The sequence below is a fragment of the Centropristis striata genome, chromosome 12, assembly GCF_030273125.1.
Source record: "Centropristis striata isolate RG_2023a ecotype Rhode Island chromosome 12, C.striata_1.0, whole genome shotgun sequence".
Classification (NCBI taxonomy): Eukaryota; Metazoa; Chordata; class Actinopteri; order Perciformes; family Serranidae; genus Centropristis; species Centropristis striata.
In genome coordinates, this window is record NC_081528.1 from 31,388,672 (window position 1) to 31,415,336 (window position 26,665).

Consider the following 26,665-nt stretch of genomic DNA (forward strand, 5'->3'; position numbering starts at 1 on the left):
AGAAGTGTATTCACATTCAGTCTTGAAGGGGGAGGCTTCCCTCAGTTGAGAGATTCAAATGTACGTCAGGAAAGCCAGATTAGGTACCGAAATCAAAAGAAATTGAATATTAAAAAAAACCTTAACCTCAATCAGAATGAAATGAAAACACACACCATCAATATCGTAACAGACATTAATGTATATCTCACATCCACTAATGCTGTCAGCCACTACCAGTTAAAAGCTAACATGCTAACAAACAACTAAATGCTAACTACACTTGCCATTCTGATGTGTGTTTGCTAATCACAATTTTTGGACTTTTGGAGTATGGATGTGACAAGAATTGCATCACCAAAATACATTTGTCAGTTGATGCAGCTGGCTGACACTACTCTTTCACTGGTCAACCTAGTGCGAGCAGTGTTGGTGTGTAGATGTGCTCCAGCCCCTTTTCAGAGTTGTTTTGTTAGTTTTTTGAATGGGAAACCCTGTTAAACAAAGAATTAGCAGAGTACTTTTACATACTTTAAAATCTGTCTGCAGGGCACTTTAACTAATGTAACCGACACTGCTGTTTATTTTTTTACCACTATTTTGTAGTTTCTGCACATTTGACATGCTTCTACAACTCATGAGACTATTAAATACATCGTTTCTGCTTTTCTTATTGTACAATTTTTTTTACAGGCACCGGAGTCCATTTTTCACGCTGACACGTTCTGCACATTGTTGCCCCCTTGCAGAGCTGAGAGGCGATTGAAACGATGATAGAATTACAGACAACCTGAGCAGTTGTTGTGGAAGGCTGTGTTGAATTCTGTCTTTCATTTGAACGAGCCATTACACAATGTGAAAGACAAGTCAGTAGCTGTAGTGTGACACTACTGGGCTCATGCTGATGATTTTGATGTGTGACAATGAAAAACTGTGTGAAACTTGCCACTGCCAGTGTGCTGGCTCTGGCTCTGAGGAGACTTTATATTGGCATTGTCAAGCAGGACAGGTGCAGCACGACAAGTTGATTAACATCACTATTAGTTAACCACCGCTACTCTCCAGCCATTGTAAACGGAGTTATGTTTCACAATATCATAACGGCATCATTGATCATTAAACATTTATGGATACCAGCTTTGAAGTCTCATGAATGCAAGTTTTGAATTCTTTATCAGATGCCTGGTGATTAGAAAAAGACACAATGTTAATTTCCAGTGTTGGTAAAGGACTTAATTGCAATTTGGCAGGCTTCCTCGTTCTCACCCATTCATTTGATACACACAGAGAGGAACAAAAAACAAAAGCTCTGACGGGCTATTATCTGCACCATCTTTAACAAAACCACAATAATTCTAGATCAAGAAAAAATAATAACTTTCTCCACATTATGACATACCCGTCTCTATTTCCTGTCCTCTCCCACTAACAAGAATCACGTTCTACCTTGCAGTTAACAACAAATGCTCTTCAGAACCCGAGAATATTCTTCTCCCAAAACACATATTTTTTACCTCGATTTCCTTTGAAGAGAGAACGTGAAAGAAAGCTGTTGTATATATACACTTCATGTTGCTCTGAATGTCAAATTTAAACTATGAAATGATTCCCAGTCAGCATCAGTTGCCATATAACATATTCTAGGGAGTGTGCAAGGGCCTGAAAATACTTCAAATGATCCTCGACATAATCTTGGAACAGCAACAGAATCTGAAACTGATGTCTGCCAGGCTCTTAAGACTTAGCTAAAGAATACCCATGGGCTCTCTGCGCTCTTGACATTTTGAAATTTGTAAATTTCAGTTTTGTATATTTTATCTAATATCAAATGGCAGTTTTAGTTTTGCAGTTCAATTAAATTGGACCTCTTGATGAGCATTTGCACACCCTGACTACTAATCCTTGTGGCGTGGGATACTTTCAAAAAAGTCAAGTGTTAAAGAAATTGTCCCTCTCTTCAAATGCCTCCAAGAAATTATGGATTGTATATAGCTATAGGCATGTAATAAGTTATGTACTCCGAAACTTGTCAAAGTTTTATGGTTACGTTTTCTGTTTGGTCATTATACCTCTAATCTCAGACTCCTACAACCATTTAAAAAAGGTAATTGTGCCGTTTTTATCAGTCTATATGTTATGTTGAAAACTAAGGTAATTAATAAATGAAAAATTAAAATTTTATACAGAGATATAGCTTCAGCTAATTTTCAACTCCCGTCCCTAGTTGGGCTTTTACAACTACATACAAAATCACAATACTATAAAAATCAAATATACAATTACACCATCTAAAAAAGAGAATAAAATTACAAACAATTACAATATACATTTACCCTGAGAAAAAAATAAAAAAATAAAATAAACCCTGTATAAATATAGCTTAGAGTTTAAAATCATCATAAATCTAAACAACAATAAGGATAATAATAAAGAAACTACAACAGCAATACTCACTAAAACCCCACCAGTCATAGCTGTCCAGGTGGTGAAAAGAGTTGTTTTTTTCACATAAGTTTATCATTCAGGGTATAATTATAGCTTTCTACTTAAAATGTTTCTTTAAAAGCTGATAAATGCAAGTTGTCCTCACTTAAAGGTAACCAATTACATCATCAGTCTGCTGGCAGCTACGGTCTGTCACTTGTGATCATTTAGTGCATGAGGACCTGTAGATCCAAGAAGGAGCCAACTGCAGGATGAAGCAAAGTGGTACAATATCATCTATCATCCTCATTCACACTTTGTCAGATACCCACCTGCACTGTGAACACACTGTTGTTCTGTGATGATTTTGACCCTGTGGTTAAGTAAGGCTAACATTGTGTGATGTGTTTTGGGATTTTTTTTTTTTCTTCCTTGATCTGGTGATGCCGCCTGCATAAATTAGAGACATGTTCGGCGTCTCCTCGACAGAAGCCCGCGCTGGCAGCCCTCCAGCTCAATCACATTGATTTTCCATAACAATATGAAGAACACTGTTCACTGCCGAGGATTAATGAATTGCATCTTCAGAGTCACTTTGGCATTCCTAATGAAGGTAGATGAATTTCCCTGAGCAGGCCAGCTGTGTTTGAATTGGTGCTGACTGTGCCAGGGCACATCCATGGCGAAGCCCAAGAAAAAATACAAATATCCCACAGACTCATAAATCTTCCTTTGGTCTGTCAGATAATTTTAGTAAAAACATATGATTCAAAGTGTGACATTTATCATCATCAGGCCCAGGGCCCTTCATCCTGTTCCTGCCCCTTCCTCTCTGCTTCTCTACCTGAAATGAACATGTTCGCTGTTGGTGGAATCAATTCAGAACACAAACAACTCTGACAGTTGTCTATAGCTGCACTGTCACTAACATTATGGTATACGGCAATGAGATATTATGCTACATGATTATCTGATTAAATTCATGTTAGGTCAACTCATTACGTGCTTTATCTGTTCTATTTATGTTTTATGCTATATTCAAGCACATTTCAACTACATGAAGTCAAAAATAAAGTCACTTCATAGAGAATTGGGTAAAATGCTTTTAAAAAAAATTAGGGTTGCAAAGGGGTGCAAAATTTCTGGTTAATTTTCGGTATATTTCCAGAAACTTTATATGGGAAGTTAAGCTTGGGAATTTAGGCTATATTCCAAATCGGAAACTTCCCATGGGGATTATGGAAATTTATGGGAATTAACTGGAAATTGGGGGGTAATTCAAACAAACTGAATCATATCCAAACATAAATATGAACATTTTGTTTTGTGGTAAGCAGACATCCATGCAAAATAATACGATTTAAAAAAAAGATGGTTCAATAGCTTTGTAAGTAGAATTTTATCAAGTTTTAGATATTTTATTAAACAATCACTTATTTCATTGAACAACAAAGACATGAATGCTGAGTTAAATAATCATTCCCTCCCCTGACCCCATCCATTCAAAAGTGTTTGTAAAGTCTGGTTTGTTTGTTTGTTTTGCAAATTTGCGGTTTATTCACGTTTATTCCCATAAGTTCCCGTTAATTCCCATGGAAAGTTTCCAACTTTGAAAATTCCTGGAATATTGCAACCCTAATAGCAATTAAAATATGAATGAATCATATTATTAATCATGCTAACAAGTGTGTAAGAGTCGGAGACAATTATCTTATATAATTAAATGAAAGACTGCAAAAAGAGACTAATGCTGTAGCACAGAGTTGAATGGTGGTTAGTGGTTGGGCTTGTTAGCTTTATAACACTGACTGATTAACACTAAACTAACAGTACAGCTGACACTGATTGGAATATAATTAGATTTAAAGGTATTGGACAAGTTAAAGTCTTCTATTATTTAGTTAAGCTCCAAAGTTGTAAAACTTAATTCTCAAGTGAACTGAGTGCCTTTACTAGATATCACTGCATCAACTGCATTCCAGATAATTTGCTAAAATAACACAATTTCAACATCATGGTGGCACAGAAGGAAAAGTCAGGGAACAAGAAGTCTGGGGACCTTGAATGTATGACATATACTGGAAATTCATCCAGTACAAGTTAAAAGTTTAAGTTTAAAAAATATATATCTCTGAACTATGAATGTGATCCTCATGGTGGCACTATAGAAAAAGACATCTGATTACTAAAGATGGTAGGGTTCATCTCCTGGGTACCATGAACATCATTACACAATTTATTGGAAATCTGTCTCATAGTTAGTAAGATATTTCAGTTTTAAAGTCACTGAAAGACCGTCATTGGCGCCCATACAGGCAGGGCTACGGAGCTGAAGTAACCTGAGCCTGCACGTTGCATAGATCGTACCTCAGTGCAACGCTGGTTTTGAAGCATACGTCTCCTGATTCCCACTGCAGCAGATTGAAGACGTTTAGCAGAACAACTTATTACCAAGGGGTTCATGCATTTTTCTTTGTGATGAATAGATTAATGAAATGGAAATGAGAAAAACTTGCTTTGACACAACTTCCTAATAGACTGGGCAAGAACTGGAAAGGAACTATTTTCTGTCTTCTTATGTCAGATTGAACTGCCTCTTTGGGAATATGCAAAGATGTACCTGTTTCTCATTTTTCTTCCAGATGAAACGCTTCAGTTCAACACCTTTTTAAATATATATTTAAGACAGCATGTGCACAAAGTGACACAGCAATTTGCTCACATGTGGCAAACCAAGGAGGGAATAGTTTTCACAGGTCCTCTCTTACCCAGGCTGACTCTTTTTGTGTTGTCACATATGAAGGTCCTGTGGGTATGATCGCCGCAGCTTCGGCCACCAGCTCCCATCCTCCCCTGCTGATTCTGATAATTAATTCACCGAATCCCAATCTCTGCCTGACATCCATTCCCATTTCAGACCACCAGTTATGTGAACATTGACTCGGGAATAATCATTTGTTGAACTTTCACACCGGCTTTCTTGATAAGCAAACCTTTGAATTATTTTTCTGCTTGGCTGTCCCTGTGAAATAGCTCTTGGCTAATGTAAGCCTGTTTTCAGATACAGTGAGCTGGATCTGTGGCCACGGGAGCGGGACCGCTTTGCCCACAAACACTGATCTGCTGGGGTGAAGAAGTGCTGTACAAGTTGCATTTTAATCGACATAAACTAAAGTAAAACTCACTTTAGTGCTGTTAAATTGCTACCTGAACAGCAAGCACTGGCAAAAACAGAATGTATTTTTGCATTTTATGTTTTGTTCTCTCTGTAGTGGAAATACTCTCAACCTCACAAGCTATCTCTCCTTGGTAAGAGTGTGCTTCAGTCGAGAGACAGGGAATAGGGAAACAACAACGACAACAGCACAACAATCATGTTTTCCTGAATGGAGCTTGACCACGTCAGCTTCTCTGCGGGTTAAGGAGATGCACAGGACACTAATCCAAGTGCTACAGTAGCACACATAACAGGCACAGATAAAACTCCTCTCTCGCAGTATCCCTCCTAATCTCTGTGTACTCCTGTCTCAAGAGGAATCAGATGATACAAGCAATGCACAGGTTGTATTTCACACACATTGACACGTTGCACAAATCCATCTTTTTTCTCCCGTACTCAAGTCTCTCTGTCTCCAGCTCCCTCGCTTTCTCTCTCACACACAGATACACCCTTCCATCACACTCCCATTTTTCCAATATTTTCAGCAAACACAGTAAAAGAAAAAAAGACATGAAAATGTAGTTCTAAATCCAATTTTAACCTGAAAATGTAAAAAAAAAAATGCTTTTTAAACAGAAAGCAAGCGAGATGGACCGGGTGGCCTGTTTGAGTCTATGTATGTAATTTGATTCCTAACAAGCATGACATCACTTGCAAGCAGCTAAAATAAAAGGGAGAAAACATGGAGGAGACCTCTGTGGAGGCTTCATCCCTAGTCACCCAAACTGGCTGGAACCAGCATGAAACATTGCTCACAGGGAAACAAGATGAGGCACGGTTGGAATTGAAGGCAAACAAATCGACTCTCCACACTTGCATATGCTGTGTTTCTCTGCCACGGACGAGGACGCGCGCACGTGCACGGAGACATACAAACGAGGACGGAAGCAAGGGGGACAGCTCAGCCCGAGGCCACCTACACGATACCCTGAACCATGTGTGGCTCTTTGTGCCAGCTTTGAAATGTCTAACATTCAGGTCAGAACAGGGAAGTACATCTATCTTCTCTGTGTCAGGGCCCAGCATTGATGGATGACCTGGCCTGTTGAGTTGTGGTGGCCAGGTGACAGAGCTCCATTAATAAACAGATTGCAGGGCTCCTCTCCTTTGTGTGCCATCAACAAGAGGTGCTCTTCTTTATTATTTCCGTGCCACAGATAATAAATACTCATAAACCTAATGACGCCTGATTACTGCTGCAATCTTTGCCTCATTAGGCTGATTAGCTGCAATTGTGCAACTCTGTGGAAGCCGGATGTTTAAAAATACACTCCTGGTGCTTTGTGTGTGTGTGTATGTTTTTGGTTAAATGACAGACATACTCTGTAGCTCCTCTTTACTCATGTCTTTGTGGTCATTAATTTAAAAATGACACCACTGTTTTAACACGTTCACATTACACTTTTAACCTCACAGGGTTGTGTTTATGTGTTTTGCATCAGCAAGGGTGTTAATCTATAGTAAAACACCTCCATCATGTTGCCTCACATAAGCTGCTCTGGTGCAGGCATGTCTCTTAATTTACAGTCCTTGGTGGTGGAAAAATGTCCTTCAATGTCAGTGTGAGCCTTCTGTGTCCACAGACAAATCAACAGAGCGGGTGGAGTCACTGACCCCAATAATTTAGTGCATTACTCTAGACGTTTTCAGATGCTGCGGAAAGTGCCCATTTTTCCCAAATCGAGCCTTAGCCCCTCCTGTTTATTACAGGTTTGTGACCCACGCTGGGCCCCGCTGAGCAGGGGTGGAGGAGGAGGGGTGGTGTTACAGCAAACAGGGGTCGTAGCAATGACACCATGCATCTCCACATCAAACAAAACAGCCTGAACACCAATAAAGGAAGTAAAACTTCCTGAAATCCCTGAAGCAATAGCTTCAGAGTCAGCAAGTTAGAATTGCCGGATGTTATGAAGAAAAAAAAAAAACACTGCAATATTTTACAATGACTTTTGCAAAGTAATGTAAAATCTATTCTGTTTTTTCTCCCTATGCATTGGCCTAAATGCACTTCTCCAATTGGATTTCCACTGGAGGGGAAACACAATAAATGTGCATGGTTCAATTTACAAACTATAAACAAATACTTAATGCTGAATACATTCCCAACGCACAACAAACTGTAACCATCGCTTGTTAAAGATTCATTCGGCTATTTTCTCTGCACTGTGATCACATCAAATCATACGTTCAGTGTAACCTCCCGAAATAAGGAGCAGGAAATGAGAGTTTAACCATTTGACACTCAGCATGTCAGGCTGTCATCCTCATGCCAAAAATGTGTTGATGCAGATGACATTGTTAACAGTGTAATATAATTGCAGCTATTTTTTATAGTACTGAAACTGATGACTCTGACAGAAGCATTTTGATTGATCCTGTGTTATATTTTAAAAATAGAAGCTGCAAATGTATTCCTTTCTCACCTACTTTGCTGTTCATTTCATTTCATTTGTACTTAGGTGTAGTGTGCAGACAATTACTTTTTTATGCGCGGGGTTATTTTCAGTTCAACTTTGTCGTGAACATTGGACACCAGCGCTGCACTCTGTAAGTACACTTCAGAGCGAAAAAGGGTGCATCATTTTCAAGTTGTTCTGTATTACCCAAACCCTGCTGTTAAATCCTCGGCCTTACTCTCTTCCCCAATACTTAAGATGCTATCAACAAACTAGTCAAATAAGTGTCAGAGCAGGATTGCCAATGCTGGCTGCAAAACCTAATTCCCATCACAGCCTCCTCAACTACAGTGGGGGAAAAAACTGTTCGGCACAGAAACATTGAACTGCTTCAGTTGGTTCTGTGTGTGAATGTATGTGTGTATTTGGTGTTTGTGGCGTAGTAAACAAATCATTAGCTGGAAAACCTGATAAAAAGTAATCTGGTCCAATCAATTTAAAATCACATCTGTAGCAATGCAGAAAATTGACACAAGTGTGCCTGCGAAGGGAGACGCGAGTGCCTAATTTTGTCACATATCTAAACATCTCTTTGCGCTAACAGAGAAACAACATGATGACAGTTCTTCACCGAGGGTAATAAAACCATTTCAGTGACAACAATGGCTTTTTATTGTACCTTTCAGCGAGGGGGGCTCTGAGCGTTTCTGTTTATGCATGGCGGAGGAGGAGAGTGAATAACGGACGGCAACGTTGATCTAGGACCCCAAGGCTTCATTTTCCCATGGAGACAGCATGGCTAATTAGGCTAGCATGTTGCCTGTTCCAGCACAGCTGCAGTGAGAGATTAGACAGACAGAAGCTGCCAGCTGTTACTCAGATGCAGTATCACTGACTAATTGAGACCGGCGAATGTTCATGGAGCAAGGCCCACGCCGGTCGTTCACATCCCGTCGTTCATAATGTGTCTAAAGTATATCATCCAATGATAAGGTTAATCAATGGGACTGCTGTGGAACAGAGGACCTGATTAAAATGTAAATACCCCAAATGTAAATGACTCAATTGAATCATGGGGAAATTACAAGGTTTCCTCTTGAGAACTCTTTTACTTTGTAAATGTTCTGGGTTTTGTGAATATAAAAGTACATTGCTGAAACAGCTTCTGATTGGCTCATGTTATTGCTGACATGAGCTTACACTTATTATCACAATCTGCTTTATTGGCAAATGATATGTTTGCTCATACAACCAGTCTGACTCCAGTTTAATGTGGTTCCCAATGTACTTACACAGTGTTCCAATAACAATTAATGAAGCAAACATAAACCATTACAGGTGCTCGCCATGTGCATCTATTGGGAATGTATATATTAGGTCAATTCTCTTAAAATGTGAAATTTGTATTATTATGTATTATTCCAATAATGGAATTAAAGCCGATGCAGCTTTAAAGTTGGTTTTCAGTATTGATTATGAATTGACATGCATGATTTGAGAGATTATGTCAATGTATTTAATTTTAATTATCCTGCAAAATGCTTCAAAAAGTATGCCTGTGAAGATTTTGATGTTCTTTACTTAAAAAAAAGGAACATCAGAACTGTTCTTTGTTTTTATTTTGTTAACAATAGGGATGTCAGTTAGAATTTGAAAAAAAAAAATATCCACCTTTGCTCCCTACATCTTACCATCAGATGTTCATTAACTACAGGTTATGAATTTCATTTTGAAATTAAAAATGGGAAATTACCGGTAATCGTCTTGGCCATGAGAAGCAGGTAATTATCAGATATCGTATCAGCTGAAAAAAAATCCACATCATGCATCCCTAGTGTTTATTACATTTGAATTCATCAATATCAATTTTCCTACACTTTTCTCAAGAAGTGTTGGACAATCCCTGTTTTTCCTTTGACTCCCCATGCAAGTTTCACCATCTGTTGTTTCATCCTTTTGATATTCAGCAGGGAAAGACCAGGGCCATCTGAGCCTACTGAGACTGCTCTGTATGCCGGCTATCCTGTGAGATTCCTACATGCAAGTCGAGGATTGGATTGCACCTTGGTATTATTTTGAATGCTAGAAGAAAAAGGCATTCAGTGTTCAAATCTCATAAAACCGCAATCTTGAAAAGTATCCATAAGAGCTCAAATGCCACTTCCATAACACAAAGCCACTGCAATGTTGGGTATTTTTCAACTTATCTTAAAATGTGTGATTTTCTGATAAAATTCTACAGATTGATCCAAGTTTAAGGTGAGGAGAGTGCCTGTCTTTATCTTTTATCCACATGGAGAAAAAAAAAGTTAAAAAAGACATGCACCAGCAGTGTGGAGTATTTTTATGTTGTGATCCACATGGCATAATTGTATACTGCGATGAGCCCAAGTGCTGTCTGTTGCTTTATAGGTTATCAGGATAGAGGGAGTGAAAGGATGACAGAAATGCAGCTCTCTATCGGATAAACTATCCTCTATATAGCCACATATACTGAGCAAACTAGTAGATAAGACGCGGGTGCGCACACACATTCGCATCTAGCTCAAACCACTTGCGCTCCACTCCCTGTGCATCTCCCCGTCTCTTGACAAACCATCATGTACAATCCTGCCACTGTATAGTGCTGTCAGAAGCCAGCCAAAATAATCTCTTCTGCAGGGGAATTTAACTCCATACCTTCTGGCACTGTGCAGCGATGCAATTTAATGCCTCCTGTGATAACTAATGGAAGAAACTCTTAAAACTTCAGAGCTTATAATAAGCTTGTCAGCTTATCATATTAGGCATGTGAGCTTATAACATTAGCATTTAAATGTTCCCGGGTATACAGTAATGTGATTGGAGGGCTTTGCCATTTTGACATTGCCATTGAGGAGAGAGGGAGGCAGGGAGACACGGAGAAGAAAGCGTGATGATGCCTTCGCAAGGCAGCGCCGAGCACTGTGAGATCACGCCTTCTGATTGTTTGCAACAATTGTGCGTGAACGCTAATGGATTCACAGGTATTTTGCGCTGAAAATTTGTAAACTGCAATAAACAGCTCCAAGCGCCAGTTTATTCTGTGCTGTGGGAAAGTATGCAAGTCAGATGGACCCTGCTGCTTATCCGAGTGTGGGTGTGTTTATTCAACTTAACTCCACTGAAATCTGGCGCTCTATATAATCAATAATCATGGAGATGCAGTATGGACATTTTTTTAGCTGATAGCCAAATTATATCCTCTGGGACCAAGCTAAACTACAACAAAGTTGAATCTGGCAAACTTGATTTTCCTGCATAACTCCTCTACACATTTGTGAACCATTCTGCAAGTCGCAGACATCTCGGCCTTTATTATTCAGGTCAGCTGCTTGTAAACTACACATATCTGCTTGTTAAAGACACACAATGTATTTGTGCTTGAGGGCAATGTTCGAGTACAGTTCAAGGTACAGATTCACAAAGGTTTTACCCTGAGAGGAAAAAAAGGCAATTAAAATTGTCAGTCATGAAATGACAGTTCTGCTTAACTTGACCTGTGCTATTGTCCTCCACCACTGTAATTGTATAATAAAGAACTTTGGTAACACTTTACAATAACCATCATTTATAAATGGTAAACGGATAGTTTATTAATGTTTAATAATCATTTATAAACCGTATATAGATCATTTAGAATGGTAAATACATAATTTATTCATGTTTAACTAACTACATAGTTTATGAATGCTTAGATAGATGGTATATTAATGTAAGTTTGTAGTTAATTTACCATTAACAAACAATTACATTATAATTATTGCTTTATTCATAGTTTTAGTTGCACTCATTATAACATTTTCAACACCATATTAAGTATGTTAATGATTTTAAAATGATTCATATACCTTTAAGAAATTGGTTCAAAACATTTAACGATTAAATATGTATAGCACTTTGTAAGTGGTTAATAATTGGTTTATAAACCATCTATTAACATTACTTAGTTGGTTATTGTAAAGTGTTACCAGAACTTTCCTTTATTTGCATGTATATATGTAGATAATAAGTCCAAATTTAAATGTATAATTCTCATTCAAATCTTAATGGTTATTCAATCATTTGTTTATTCCAAAGGCTATGCCTGTTTCACATTTATTCACAGCTTGGATGATCAATTCTAACTCATAATCCATATCCGCGCAATACATGCCAGCATTAAGACATAACAAAGCATCTTTGCAGCCTTGCAAAAAACAAACAAATGAACAAAAACTTTTAATTGTCTAAGATTAAATGGCTATTTTGTGTATACACATAACCTCGTTGCTACTTATTACCTAATCGTGGGCGATCTTCATCTCACCACGCTATAAAGACTCTAAAATTAATGATCTTCCCAGCGAGATGTGGGACCAAGCAAGTGAGCAATTTTAGGATTGACAGAGATTATTAAACAAAACTAATTATAGTCATTGGTACAGAACAATAATATCCTGCATACTAAAGTATTAATGCGGGAGATTAAAATAGGCCTATCCATTAAAAGACATGATATTTCATTCCATCTACAAGGAGGAAATAAGTCTAATAGGCCTTTTTATCTATGAGGAAATGGGCACCAGCAGAGGTAGATCAGTTAATAATTGAATATGCTTTCCCATCAGATACTGCACCGGCTGTGTACTTAGCATAGGACAAATACAACTGATAATACACAGTGGTGATTTGGCATCAAACCACAGAGAAAATGTATAAATAGCATTCTGACCCGTTTGGCAAGATGCTATGTGGACCATGTGTTGTTTATCAATTTGTTCAGCAAAATCGAGCCATATCTTAAGATATTCCAAAGAGTCGAGTAAATATTTTTAGAAATTATAAAATGTGCTAAAATAGGAATCTGTGTTTTTCTTTTTCCGTTTCAAAAACACTGCAAGAAAAGACAAGATGACAGTTTCCAGTAGGCCTATCCCTAAATTGTTAAGGAACAGATTTAAAAACTCTTGTGTTATTGAGAGGACTACCCCCCCACCACCGAAAAAAAAAAAAAAAATCTGTTCTCTATGTAGGTCATCCATCGCTTTCATTAATGAGATGACTGCACAATTAAGATGAAAAATCACTTCTTAATATAATTTTAAATGCATTGTTGTTGAACTGCACTAATCCCCTATGTTGCTTTAAAGTGTTAATTTAATGCGCCTGTTCAATCCAAAAGTAATTTTCTGGCACTATTGTGCAGTAAGTACCAATTAGGTCACAAATTACTTGAACTTAATGAGTATTCAATAGCAGACCATCTTGAAGATATCTTCTTATTTGTTAAACTCTCAGGTAAAATAGTTTTTGCTGGTTATCCGATTGTTTTAAGATGCCAGGGTGATACAACAGTGGCCAACTATTGCTTTCAGAGCTGAAACATGTCTCATATTTCTTGGCTTTTGAACTTGTACCTCTGATTGAAATTGGGGCACGTTTTTGACCATGCAGTCTCTATCTTATGTCCCACTGTCTTTGTTCAAACTGTGACCTCAGGCGGCTCATAGCAAGTCACGCAGTGGTGCTACATCTGCTGTTAACTAATGTCAAGCCAACAAGCGTGGGATCAAACAGAGATGGAATAGGTTGAGCAGGGTTTTTGTTTTCACATTTTCTGCAACGGTATAAGGTCCTGTCCTTAAACATCTTGCAAAACACGTACTAAAAATACTCTACTAAAACAGATATCTTGAAACTCCCTCTGTGCACGCAGCGAGAAGCAGGAATTCAAATCCCTTTTCTGCTGTTTACTGTGATCAGTTTGCAAAAAAAAATCTGCTGTCAAAAACTGCTACTTATGCAGTAGTACTTGTCACCTTTAAGACTTTCTTTTACCCCATTTTAAGGAACATTTGCATTAATTATTAATGATTAAATATCAAAGTGGTGCTGATTAAATTATACATGGATCAATGGGGTTAGTGAGTGAGTCATCAATAGTTAAAGAAGGACTAAACATACCTCTTCCTGCTGAATATCTCTACCTTTTCTAAATGGAGCCTCATCACATAATGAGCTACTTAACTGCTCGGGACCACTCCTGTCTCCTGCATGTCTTATGATCCACTAACATACAGAATGAAAACAACAAATCTCTCATCAATTAGTAACGAGGCTAATTCACTCACATCAACATTCAGTACTTCTTGTACACGAGGCTGGGTTGGTACATATTTCTTCGTACTGTCTTCTGACATTTCAGCAGGGTATACGTTACTGTTTATGACCACATTTGTATTAATATAAAATATATAAGCTAAGCTGCTGGTGATCAAAGTCATTCTATTGTGTATGACATTGTCTAGACCAGCTATTCTCAACCTTGGGGTCGGGACACCAATTGGGGTCGCGAGAAGATTTCTGGGGGTCGCCAAATCATTTTGGAAGTCAGCTCTGTCTCCACTGTGTTAAAGTGTTCATCTGTTCATGTGTTTTAGTCTTTTTGGTCATTTTGTGTCTTTTTTTTTATCATTTTGTGGTCAACTTGTGTCTTTTTTGGTCATTTTGTGTCGTTTTTTAGTCATTTTGTGTCGTTTTTTTGTCATTTTGTGTCTTTTTTTTTGGTAGTTTTGTTTCTTTTTTGGGTCATTTTTTGTCTTTTTTGGTAATTTAGTGTCTTTTTTGGTCATTTTGTGTCTTTTTTTGGTCATTTTGTGTCTTTTTTTGGTCATTTTGTGTCTCCTTTGGTCATTTTGTGTCTCCTTTGGTCATTTTGTGTCTTCTTGGTCATTTTGTGTCTTTTCTGGTCATTTTGTGTCTTTTTTGGTAATTTTGTTTCCTCTTTTTGGTCATTTTGTTTCTTTTTTTGGGTGATCTGAACTGTGCGTGTGAGATTCTGTTCAGTGAGCGGGGGTCGCGGACAACATGCATGTTAAATTGGGGGTCACGACTCAAAAAGGTTGAGAACTACTGGTCTAGACTACAATATGCTAGTGGCATATTGGACAAGCCTTGTTGTGTCCCTACTAGGGTTGGGCGATATGGACCAAAAGTCATATCCTGATATATTTAGGCTGAATATCGATATACGACATATATTCCGATATTTTTATCGCAAAGTGAGAGCAAATGTTCAGTCAAAGTCTTGTGACATGTCACAAGTAGTTATATTGAAACCATTTATTTAAGTGAACATAAATACTGTTTAACAGCAGAAGTACCTTTTTTTTAAAGATCAAAGCTCCATAAAGCGCACATTTAAATAAAAAAAATCTTAAATAAAAATGGAACTATGGAATAAAACAGGCAAATCTTTTTCTGAAATAAATATATTCACATGAGAAAAGAAGAGCTAACATTACAAAAGAACTACATCGATATATGCGGTCTAATTCCATATCGCAAACTAGCCAATAAACAGTAAATTATTTAATGCTGTTGTTTCAACTAAAGTGGGGTGAAAAACATTGCCTGTTCCACCAGTTGAGCAGTGGTAATGTGCAGTACAATACATCACCTCAAACTAGAAACTAGAAGATGTTACCTTTCAAATGAAGCCTAGTAATTGCATTTTGGCCTTAGAGTTCTTCTGTTACAAGCTTTGGCTCAAAGTTTCTTTATTTTCTTATCCTAGCCCTTTATCTACCCCTTAATCTACATCGACAGGATGGTTTAAAAAGATTAATTTTTAAACTACAGCACTTTTGTGTTTGTAAATATAAACTGAATTTTATATATTCTCTTTTTATTTACAGTTTATACAGCATCCCAACTCCTTCAGAATCTGGGTTGTAAATAACCTGGCATAATACCATGATATCAGCTAACACATTGCACACAGTCACACACATATGCATGGATGGATTAGTGAAGGGGCCCCTCAAGCACATGACCAGGAGCCCAAAGTGTCAGGGGCCCCTCTGGCCTTCATCTACAAAATGTCTAGAAAGAGACACAAAGAGACTCGCCAATACAATGAAAAGGAACAAAACAACCACAAAAATACATAAAATGACAACAAAGCAATTTAAAAAGACTACAAACACACTCAATAAAATGAAAAGGGACAACAACAAAACGAAGCTAAACAACTAAAGAGTCTGTTTGGCTTCTCCCTATTAAGGAGAGGTATTGGGGGTTTGTGCATGGCTGTTCCCAGGGGCCCATTGTCTCCTAAGTTCCTTTTATGTGGCTTGTCTGTAGGTCTTTGAGGCTGCAGTTCTGATCGCAGAAAGTGAAAACATGTTAATCAGATCTATTCAAGCCTTTTATTTTGCAAAATGGTTCATATATATTTCTTTAACACTTATCGGTCTTATCTAATATATTTTCTCCTGAATTAAGTGAGTCAATTGTTTATAAAGAATACCTCATTAAAAGAGAATGCACTTTTATATGATTACAGACATTAAAAAACGTTGTGAGAAATATCTTTGGGCCCACTTCAGAGGCAGTGCTCATGCCGGCTGAAGTGTCTTTACAACGGGAACCCGGTGGTGCTTGAATGCTTTCTCAGTGTGGAGCAATCAGGTGTGTATTCAAATCAAAATGACAGACAAGGATATTAAAGCTCAATGACATTTTACAAACCTTTGATATTGCGGCAAGCTTTTATGTATTCAGGGATTTAAACTTCAACCTCTAGAGAATTGCACTGTTTCTGAGTGATGACAGGTATCTGCTGAATGCAGCTTCATTGTAGGGAAACAGCTCATTGTGCAACCATTTACTTTATGCCATCTTGTCCACACTTAGGGTAATTAGTAGTAATGGAATTCTGAGAGCCGGCTATTCCTTGCAACACCTATTTAGTTTAGTTTTAAAATACACTTTTTTTCCTTGAGTAAAATCCATAATAGCGGTTGGCATTTTGTGTTTTTAACAGAGCAATCAAACCATGTTTACACAGCAACAATACTAAGTGAGGGCATAAGCAACTGGCTTGACCTCTTGGGCTTTAAGTGGAGTCATTTGACGATTGGCTTTAAGCATTCAAGCATAGTGTAGGTTTAATTAAAAATAAAATCCATAGGTATTAATACAGTTAATTCCTGACCTGTTATATAACCTCAGACATAAGAGACAGAGAGAAAGAGAGGGAGGAGGTGGAGCAAGACGAGGAAAGATAAAGGATGAGAGACACTTTTTTTTTAAGAATGGAGAAAAGTGCTCTTTGTTTAGTCAGGTGTGGAGCCCTATGGTGATTAGGCACCATGGCTGCTGGAAGCCATGCAGAACTAACAATAAGCCTGATCTCCGTGGGCCAATTAGCCTTTGGAGTTCCCATGTAAAACCTTTCATGAAGAGCCTGTGAATGGAGGCCATTACGGACAAAGAGCCGTGCCAGAAGAGCCACAGTGTCTCCAGTGGATATCTTCTTCCCTGTCCAGTCAAGCCTGTACTTGTGACAAGCAGCCATGTCCTGAAACTGTACACGTGGGTTACAAGGGAATAGAAAACTGACACCGTGCCCTACTGGAAACCAATTACAGCTCTTAAATCAAAGCCTCATCGGCCATTACTGCAAGCAGATAGGGTTGATTGATCCCATCCCAAATCATCATTATGGACAGAATTTGGATTGTGGTGGTCATCATGAACTGTATCTGCGGCTGCCCGGCTCATTGAGGGCCTGGAAAGTATCAGGGAAATGTAGACTTCACTGTAAATTCTGTCTTGCACATAGTTCTTTATGGGGAAGAAAACCTTTGCACTAAAAACGGTTTGAATGACATTCTGAGGAAGGGCCTTGAAACAACCCTCATTGTGTGAGAATAATCCCTGCATTTCCCACCACTTTAAGAGCAGCCTCAGCCCTCTAAGTGCTCATGCAGTATGCAGAAAATCCAGTTTGTCACATATAGAGAGTACACTATTGTTAAAAAGCAGATAAGGCTGTTGTTGTTGAGTAAATGCTGCATGTCTGCCTTTTCTTGAGAGGGCATGCGGACAGACTTGTAGAAAAAACATTTTTTTCTGTATGCTGTTTTGTTTGCCGTCGTGCTTTGTTAATGTGTAGAAGCAGACATTCGGCTGTGCGTAGGCAAGAGTGAGTGAGTGAGTGAGTGAGTGAGTGAGAATTATAATAATTTATTGGAAATATTGCTTTCCTTATCTTGTTATCTTTTTTTCTGATGCTTGCTTTGGCAATATATACATTGTTACGTCATGCCATTGAATTGAATTGAATTGAATTGAATTGAATTGAATTGAATTGAATTGAATTGAATTGAATTGAATTGAATTGAATTGAATTGAATTGAATTGAATTGAATTGAATTGAATTGAATTGAATTGAAATGAAATGAAATGAAATGAAATGAAATGAATTGAATTGAATTGAATTGAATTGAATTGAATTGAATTGAATTGAATTGAATTGAATTGAATTGAATTGAATTGAATTGAATTGAATTGAAATGAAATGAAATGAAATGAAATGAATTGAATTGAATTGAATTGAATTGGAGTGAGTGAGTGAGTGAGTGAGTGAGTGAGTGAGTGAGTGAGTGAGTGAGCGAGCGTATACAGGATGGTCTTTTTAACACATGCACACAATCGCGCATAAACGTGTGGGAGGATGAAAGTGTGACGACCGCGCACGGATATGTTTATGGCATTCCCTGACTGCACACCTCCCTAATCACAGGCTGAGGGTCCTCCTCATTCTGGATTCTCCTCACACCACAGCTGTGGGTTTGAGTCACGTTCACACTGAGGGAGGTGAGCATAAGCCCCAGCTGCCAACTTTTTAGAAAACAAGAGCTGAACCTAAAAACAACAAGAAGGAAATAATTTCTAACGCTTTGTTTCTCATATTTTCTCTGCTCTCCTGAGGCACTGAACTCTGAAGAACAGTTGGGGTAACATCCTCAAAGCTTGGCATTTCCAGTGAGGACTAAATACCTGGAATTTGAAGTCAGTAGAAAATGAAAAACTGTCTCGCCTGCATCAAAGAGCATGTCATTATTAGCTGTAGAGGGAGAAATATGCAACTTGACAGAAGTGAATATTGTCTTCGGCTTTCTTCTTTCAAGGTGTCCTCCTTTTTTCTGTCAAGATGCTTACATTGTCCTGGCATTGAAGTGCATTAATGTTACCGTTTTAATTTGGATTTTGTGAGGTGCAGCGTGCCATTAGCGCCGCAGGAGTTAGCTTCCCATGATCAACATTGTCACATTTGTCATAGACATTTTACTTGAAAGCAACCCCCGCATGGCAGCCCTTTTGTTTGAACCTTTTAGCAGAGGTAATACAGATACTGTGTAGTTTGTCCCAATCACTTTGTTTACACTGTAGCTGTATGTGATCTTTCATCTTATCACCGCAAAATGATCCATCATTCACTGTCAAAATGAAATTACTGTACCAGGCCGGACAGTTATGATAATTAATGAGCCCCCGATGTGGAAAAAGTATATTTAAATAATTTCTCCCATCCATGCATCTTACGCTAACCAGAGTTGAGTGAAGTCATGTTGTGTATTTTCAACATCAATCTAATGTACGTAAACTCCAGTATATCTTTACTGAGACACAGCAGAATGTAGCAGTTTTAGCTGCAGTGCATATCAAAATCTCTGTAGAGTATGACTTTTATTGGACTAAATTGAGAGCTGGGTCTCTTGAAATATTGCGAAATGAGTACAATGCCACTTAAAATACTGGCTACACGCCTGAAGAGTGCAAGAAATAAATTTACCCAGCATGTAAGGATTACCTGAGTGTAGATGTACTGTTCCTGACTGCAGACTTGTGCAGTGAGAAGGAAGTGCTGCTTTTAGGGTGTTGGACCAGTTGATACGACTGCTATCACCTCTGACAACCCAGTTTCTGCACTATGACTGAATTTTACATTTCTACAGCAAATTGTTTCTCGCTTAACCATGACCAAACTTTAACATTGAAAAGTTCCCGCTCCACTCAAAAGATGTGTTTTTTCCTTATTGTTACTTATCTAGGATGTTTAAGCTTCACTGTGCAGCTGTTTTCACTTTCATCTGCTGGAGGGGAAAAAGTTCTCTGAGCTTGCATTAAATTTAGGTTTAACATGTTCCTATAAGCTTTATTTTGTTAAATCACAACAATGCAATGTTTTTACCATAGACACTATATAGGGACGTAGCTGTGGCATAACCTCTTGGTCTGTGAAGTACTGATTTGAAGCCTCAAATTTGTTTTTTTGGCCATCACCATTTTGGTGGCTGATGGTCATTGTCCACTAAGCCCAGCATGGTGATTTAACCCAATTAAGCCGGGAAAGCATTACCGCATTTCTACCATTAAAACCGGGAGCGCTGTTGTGTTATTCTACCATTAAGACCGGGAAAGCGGATACGTTGTTTTGTAGCATTTGTAGTTTTTTTCCACCTATTTTCGGTCTCTTGGCCAATGAAATGCATCAGAATCATGATCAGAATACATGTGGGAGTGTCGCAATGCAACATTGGACTTTTCCAGAACTTTGAAATCATGGCGGAAGACGACTATAGCGGAGGAGCTCATTAGTAAGTGACGGAAGCGATCTTGATGAAAACAGCGCCGATGATTTTATTGCTGATCCGGACTTTGAACCCTCGGAATCAATCGACCGGGATTTATGGATGAGAAATATGTTTTTAGACGACATATTTTCACCGAAGAACAGACAGATTTGTGGCCATCTGGAGATCATAATAATTGTTGTTGAGTACCCTGAAAAGTGCAATATATAAAATGTATTATTATTGTTTATCATTATGATAATTATCGTTTTTATTAGAGTAGGCTAATGAGAACGATGTCTATTTCTTCCAATGGTCATATCATGTTTGCATCTTGCTAATGGGCATGTATTAATATTATGCATATGATTTTTATTCAGTCAAATGTAACATTTGCTGAGTTTGAATTTAATTTATATCTGCTACAGAGGCTGAAAAATCTTCTGTTGAATTTCCAGAAAAACTTCAGGTTTTAGGGGGTTCTTTCAAAATCACACTTCCACATTGACTTCCCTTTCCAGGCCTGGAGGTTTTCACGCACACAGATGCCCAATAATGAGCAGTGGTGGGTTGCAAATGCTGCCAATGGTTTTACTTCTACTCACTAAGTGAAGAAAAGACTGCTAGCAAGAAAACAATGCAAGATTCAAAATACAAATGAAAAAAGACTATGCATCCAACACAATTGTTAGGCCTCAATGATACAGGCAATACATTTTGGTTGGTAACTCTAAATGTCAATGAACACTTGGTTTACAGGAACTTTTAAATTAAAGATATTTGCATATTCATAGATTTGGGATTTTTTAATTAAAGGGGAACATAAAAAGATGTAATTTAAAGATCATTTTAAAAAACTGTAAAATCACTTTTTTTCCAGATTCAAATTACTTTGCAAAGTACAGTCTTTAAACATGTCTGGAAGGGATCGTTAAGCTGCTTTCTTTTTCTAAAATTACAAGATATTTAACATTTTACCAAGATGAACATGATGAAACCGGTATAATGTGGTTTGCGGTAGGAAACTATAATGTTCCCAAAACATGTGTTGCTGTTAAAAATGCTGTTAATCAATGCTTAGTCTTGCATTACTCCCAGCTTTTGTTGCTAACACAAGTGTCCATGTCTTTTAAGCCGAGCAGGTGGCTCCACCATGTCTGGATGGAAAGATCCGCTATTGTGACATGATAGATTATGGCAGCAACACAGCTTTTTTTCTGCTCTGATACACTTGCTCTGTTGACGACAGCACACAAAGACAAACGTTTTGCATCAGATTGGACTTCACCACGTGTGTGTGTGTGTGTGTGTGTGTGGGCTATTTAACTAGAAATGAAGACAAGCAGCCTGTGCTGAGAAGCTACACCCCTTGTCCAGCGTGTAGAGGGTTCCCCTTTTAGCAAGAATTTATCTGACTATGTTTGATAGAGCTCACTGTAATACATTTGGTTTAAAATTGCAGTCGTCCAGCTCAAGCGATATCTGAGGGCTTATGATTTGCTGTGTGGATACAAAGCCACCCCTGCAATTCCATCAGTCCCCAGTAGCTGACAGGAATGGATAGGCTCTATTAACGTAGATACAGGGGGCCTAAGGCTGTGTTGTAACTAGTGCTATTAATCCATATAGTTGGTCTATCAAGGTGCTACCCTGTATGGGATCAAAAGAAGTAGCCTGCTGTCACAGAAACACCTCCTGAATTTAAAATGATTGTTTCGGGTAATAAAAATGGGGATTTTAGACCTTCTTTTGATGGGGGTTATCTGAGCCTGTTTCTCTCTTTCTTTTCTCATTTAACTTAGGAATAATAATATAATGTAAATTATGACTTTGTAGCACTTTTCTGACCATTTTGTCCCGATTTTGTCCTCAGAGTAGTTTGCACAAATTCTATTTCTTATTACTCTGTCCTTTTTTGGTAATGGCATGTTAGGAGCAATTAAACAACCTAAACATTGGACATGGAATATGCATGTTTCACTGCATGTCAATGACTCCTCAGTCTCTAGGGGAGAGGCATGACATGGTCAGGCCCTTTGATCAACACTAACACCATCAGGTTCATGTCTCCAAGATATCCAGTCTTGAAAGGGGACACACTGGGCTCATACACTGTGTACATTAGCAATTTAGATCCAACATGAAGAATATTGTTTGAGCATTTGCATCTCAAAGGCAATTTTAATTTTTGAAGTTGGTCTGGAGCTGAGGTGGGTAGATTTTCTTTCTCTTTTTTCCCTTTCCCTTTCGTGCCTTCTATTACTTTTATGTTCAGGAGAACTGAGTGAACAGTATATTTTTACAATTGGAAATTAAATAAAGGGGGGGGGGGTTTGAAAATACAGTGATCTATCACTGAAAGTGCAGCACCTTTTGGTATAATTTATTAAAAAAGGTTACGCTGACATTCCTATTGATGTAAAACAAAGAGATGGTAATGCAATTTTCATTTCATTGATGCTGCTGCCATCTGAATATAAATCTATTGTCTTTTGTTTGTGGAGCATATGAATAACTAAATAATATAACTTTATAGCAAACACAAACTCAAAGGGACTTCGACTTTGTCATCTCAGAGTGAATGCATACAACGTCCTATTTTTTACTGTAATATGTATGTAAATCCAGGTCCTGATTAAAAAACATGACAAGTCCATTTGAGGATCTATTCCCTCCATAAGCCCACAAATCAAAATGATCTTTACAGCGTCGGTTAATGAGTGACACCTCAGGCATCTTCACAAGTTTCTCTATCAGCTGGAAAATGTCTCTCGTAAAATGTGAAACTTATATTGATTGTTCTAAATGTTAATGTCTTTTGAGCTGGGCCATCTGATATTTCACCATTAAAGCAACGATAAAGCATGTAATATTGTAATGATATTTACCAACAGCTGTTCCTCGGCTACTCCCAGGAGAGTTGGGGAGGGGGTTTAATGCTGCCCGGGTAGTTTTCTTTATTGATCTATGGAAGGAGATGAAAAAAAAGAAACAACAACCAAAATGTCAGAAGATATTTTCCTTAACAATATTTCTGCACCTTTAAAGGCTACAGCAAAGCAAAGAATGCCACCTTCACTCTTAAAAGCAGTGACTTACACCACATAAAGTATAAAACATTTAAATGTATTCATATTTGCTATCCTGGTCTAAAAAAATCGCTAAGTCACATTCCAGGAAAACCTCTCCTGCCACTCTGCATAGGAAATGTTCAGACAAGCTGAGAATAGTGGTAAATATGCGTATTATTTTTGAAACATTCATTATTAAGTTACTTTATTCTGTAAGAAATTGAGAATTAGGCCATATTCAAATGATCTGAGGTCTCGGGAGCCAAAATAAAGCTTTGATTAAAAAAATACTGGATTTTCTGTCATTGCTTAAGACATGAAAAGCTTGATAACTTTGTACCAAAAAGTAGTGGTTCATCAAGGAAGGAGCTGGTGGGGAATGGAAGCTGTGGTGCAATGTAGTAGAAGCTGTTCCCATAATTGCTTCGTTAAAAACCAGTTGCTTTGTGTGTCCTAGAGTAATTAAGCAGTTGGAATTTTACATTACACTAGTGAAAATTAACAAAGAGCACATCTGGGTGTCCCATAGGTTTAGTCATTAAAAAGCCCATTATTTTTCAAATTACTTTTTCAATCTTTCAGCCCCCCTAATCCGGAGGTATTTCCCAATAGACAAGTTCCCGTTCTTGTTTTGAATGACTCCTTTAGGAAAGTTAAACATTTAGCGGATGGTGTGGCCTGCAATGGCTGCTCCTTGCTGCTGAACTCCATTTCCAAGGCGAACGTGGTCTGGGAGCAGGAAGACACCGCAAAGATACTGGTGCCAAATCTCTTTGAGCCATGTAGCCCAGTCTTTAAGGACATCAGTCCGAGGGAGAGAAAAAAAAACAACTGAAGATTATTTTCCTCTGCTGGAAGTGACAATAACCCATTCATGAATTAAATAATTGAATGTTTTATTTGATTTCTATGTCGTTTTTAGAGCCTCCCTTATTGACCACGGTCTCTTGTGAAAAGCATTGCAATTATTGAAAAGCAATACTGTCACTTGAATGTGCTCCATTATTCTTAATCATAATTGAAAATGGTCTCGTGGGGAAAGCTGACATCAAAAAGTGTCATTGAAACCATCATAAAATTATTATGAAACGTGATGTTTTGATTGTGTCCATGGAGAATTCCCTGTCCATTCCCCCTAAGAATATTTACCTTATTTAAGATGTACAGTGGAAGGCTGAGGAATACTGAAGAGCTGACATGGAAAATTGATTGTGGCCGGGCAAGGGCATCTGGGCTCCCAGGACCTGACAGCTTATCTCTCTATCACATGTTAGAAGTGCATTAATGTAAATATATTTGGGGGAGAGGTGACGTTAGCAAGCCAGTGTCACTAAACACGGCCTGAGCCAAGTCGTTATAAAAAAATGGTGTGACATAAGTCACTAAATTGCTGTGCTATTCCAAAAGTGTTGAAAGGGACAAATAATTTAAATTAAGATTATGTTAAAGATTAGATAAGATTTGTATTGTTATCGCTGTACACAGTCTATTATTCATACAGAATTCATACACAACTGTAAATTGATTTACAGATCATTTGTTTATAAATACCTATAATATGAGAGTAAGTTTTTACCATCATATTTTAACAGTTTTTTTCCAATTTCTCTTTACACTTTTTTACATTAAATTAAAAGCTTTTCTGTAAGAAGTGGCCTTCATTTTACATTCAGCAATATGATGTGTGATTTTTACATAGAAATCACGCATTCAGCTATTTAATAATACTGTAAAAAAAAAAAAATCTATATCACCCCATTATAATAATTTACAGATTTCAACGTCCATTTTATGGTTAATATTTGTAATAATTTTTTTTATTTTTTTTTACAGTGTACCCATATACCCAGAACATTCCACTGGGAGCTCTCAGTGTCATCTATAACATCTTTACCAATTAATTTACTATGGAGGAGCTCAAGACTTTATACTCAATGACTATTTTTCTATTTTTGGACCGTCTTAAATCCTGTGAATAACATGTATGAATTTTGAAAATGGACGTAGTTCCCTAGTTCCAAGTGCGGCTGGTCAGTCCTGGTGGAGCTCATTCATAATTCCAACATCTGGTCTAACCCAAACCATATGCACAGGAAGTATCTTTGCGGCTGAGGGAATTTGACTTCAGTAAAAGTGTCTAAACCTCGACCTTTACTGTTGCCAGCAATTTGTTGATTTAAAACAGTTAAAATCTGTTAATGTTTCCTTTAAATATCTTTGAAAGTTCAAGTTGAGGAGTGCTGCAAAAAGGCACGTCTTTCTCTGGGCCTCCTATTAAAATTCAAGTCAATAGAAAAAACACATAAAGCAAAAGATATTATATAATTGAAGGAAAAGACTACCAAGTATGTACATGCTCCTGGGCTGAGTATATTAGTTTTACATCAAATCATCCAGGATATACCAGCATGGTATATTCTCCCTGTGGTTGCAATTATTGCAAACCTGATGACTGCTGTTAGCGTTTCTCTCCAAAAAAGCTTTCACAAAAATCTCACCAAAAAATAAAAAATAAATAAAAAAAAACATCTATGAAAAGGCTTCAAACTGGAGAAGAAAAAAACAGAAAAATCCATGGCTGGCATATCAACAATGTTTTTCTCTTCGGGGGCCACTGGTGTTCCAACATCACAGGGATGCTTTGGCAGAGACAAATACATATACATGACCTGCTGTATACATTTGAAGTTGGTTTTCAGCACCGTCGTGTTACTGTAACAGATCTCCCTCTATTAAACTGTAATGTCATATAAAATGTATGTCAAAAATAAAGGTCTGATCATAATTCATCTTACAGCATTTATTTACGATAGCTCCATACATGTAATATGTGCTTTAAATTTATATTCTAGTATATAATAAATGTATTTTTCTTCATGTCGTGTTAGTAAATATGCGCAGTATGCCACATATTTAAAGTCACCGTTAAATAATACACCTTCCGTTTAATGATTAAGATGCAGGAAGTGTGTCACAGCAAGAAATGTAATTTTAATACAGCATGTATTGCTGATATAAATAATCACATACAGCATGCAGCAAATAATTCAACATGCTTCTGATATAATCTCAAGCTGTGACTAACTTTATATGTGCCACCTCCTTTTTTGTTCGGGTCTTGCGGTGTTGGGAGCATGGCATAATGCACTC

At 37.7% G+C, this 26,665-nt stretch overlaps 1 long non-coding RNA gene across 1 annotated transcript in view; it reads right to left on the minus strand.

Moving 5' to 3' along the window:
- The window catches only part of LOC131982308 (uncharacterized), a 127,045-nt gene extending 103,687 nt beyond the window's left edge, over positions 1 to 23,358 (minus strand). Inside the window, exon 1 of the long non-coding RNA XR_009395372.1 lies at positions 23,333 to 23,358. This is a non-coding gene — a long non-coding RNA (uncharacterized LOC131982308). The remainder of the gene's footprint in view (positions 1 to 23,332) is intronic.
- Positions 23,359 to 26,665: the final 3,307 nt, after the last annotated feature.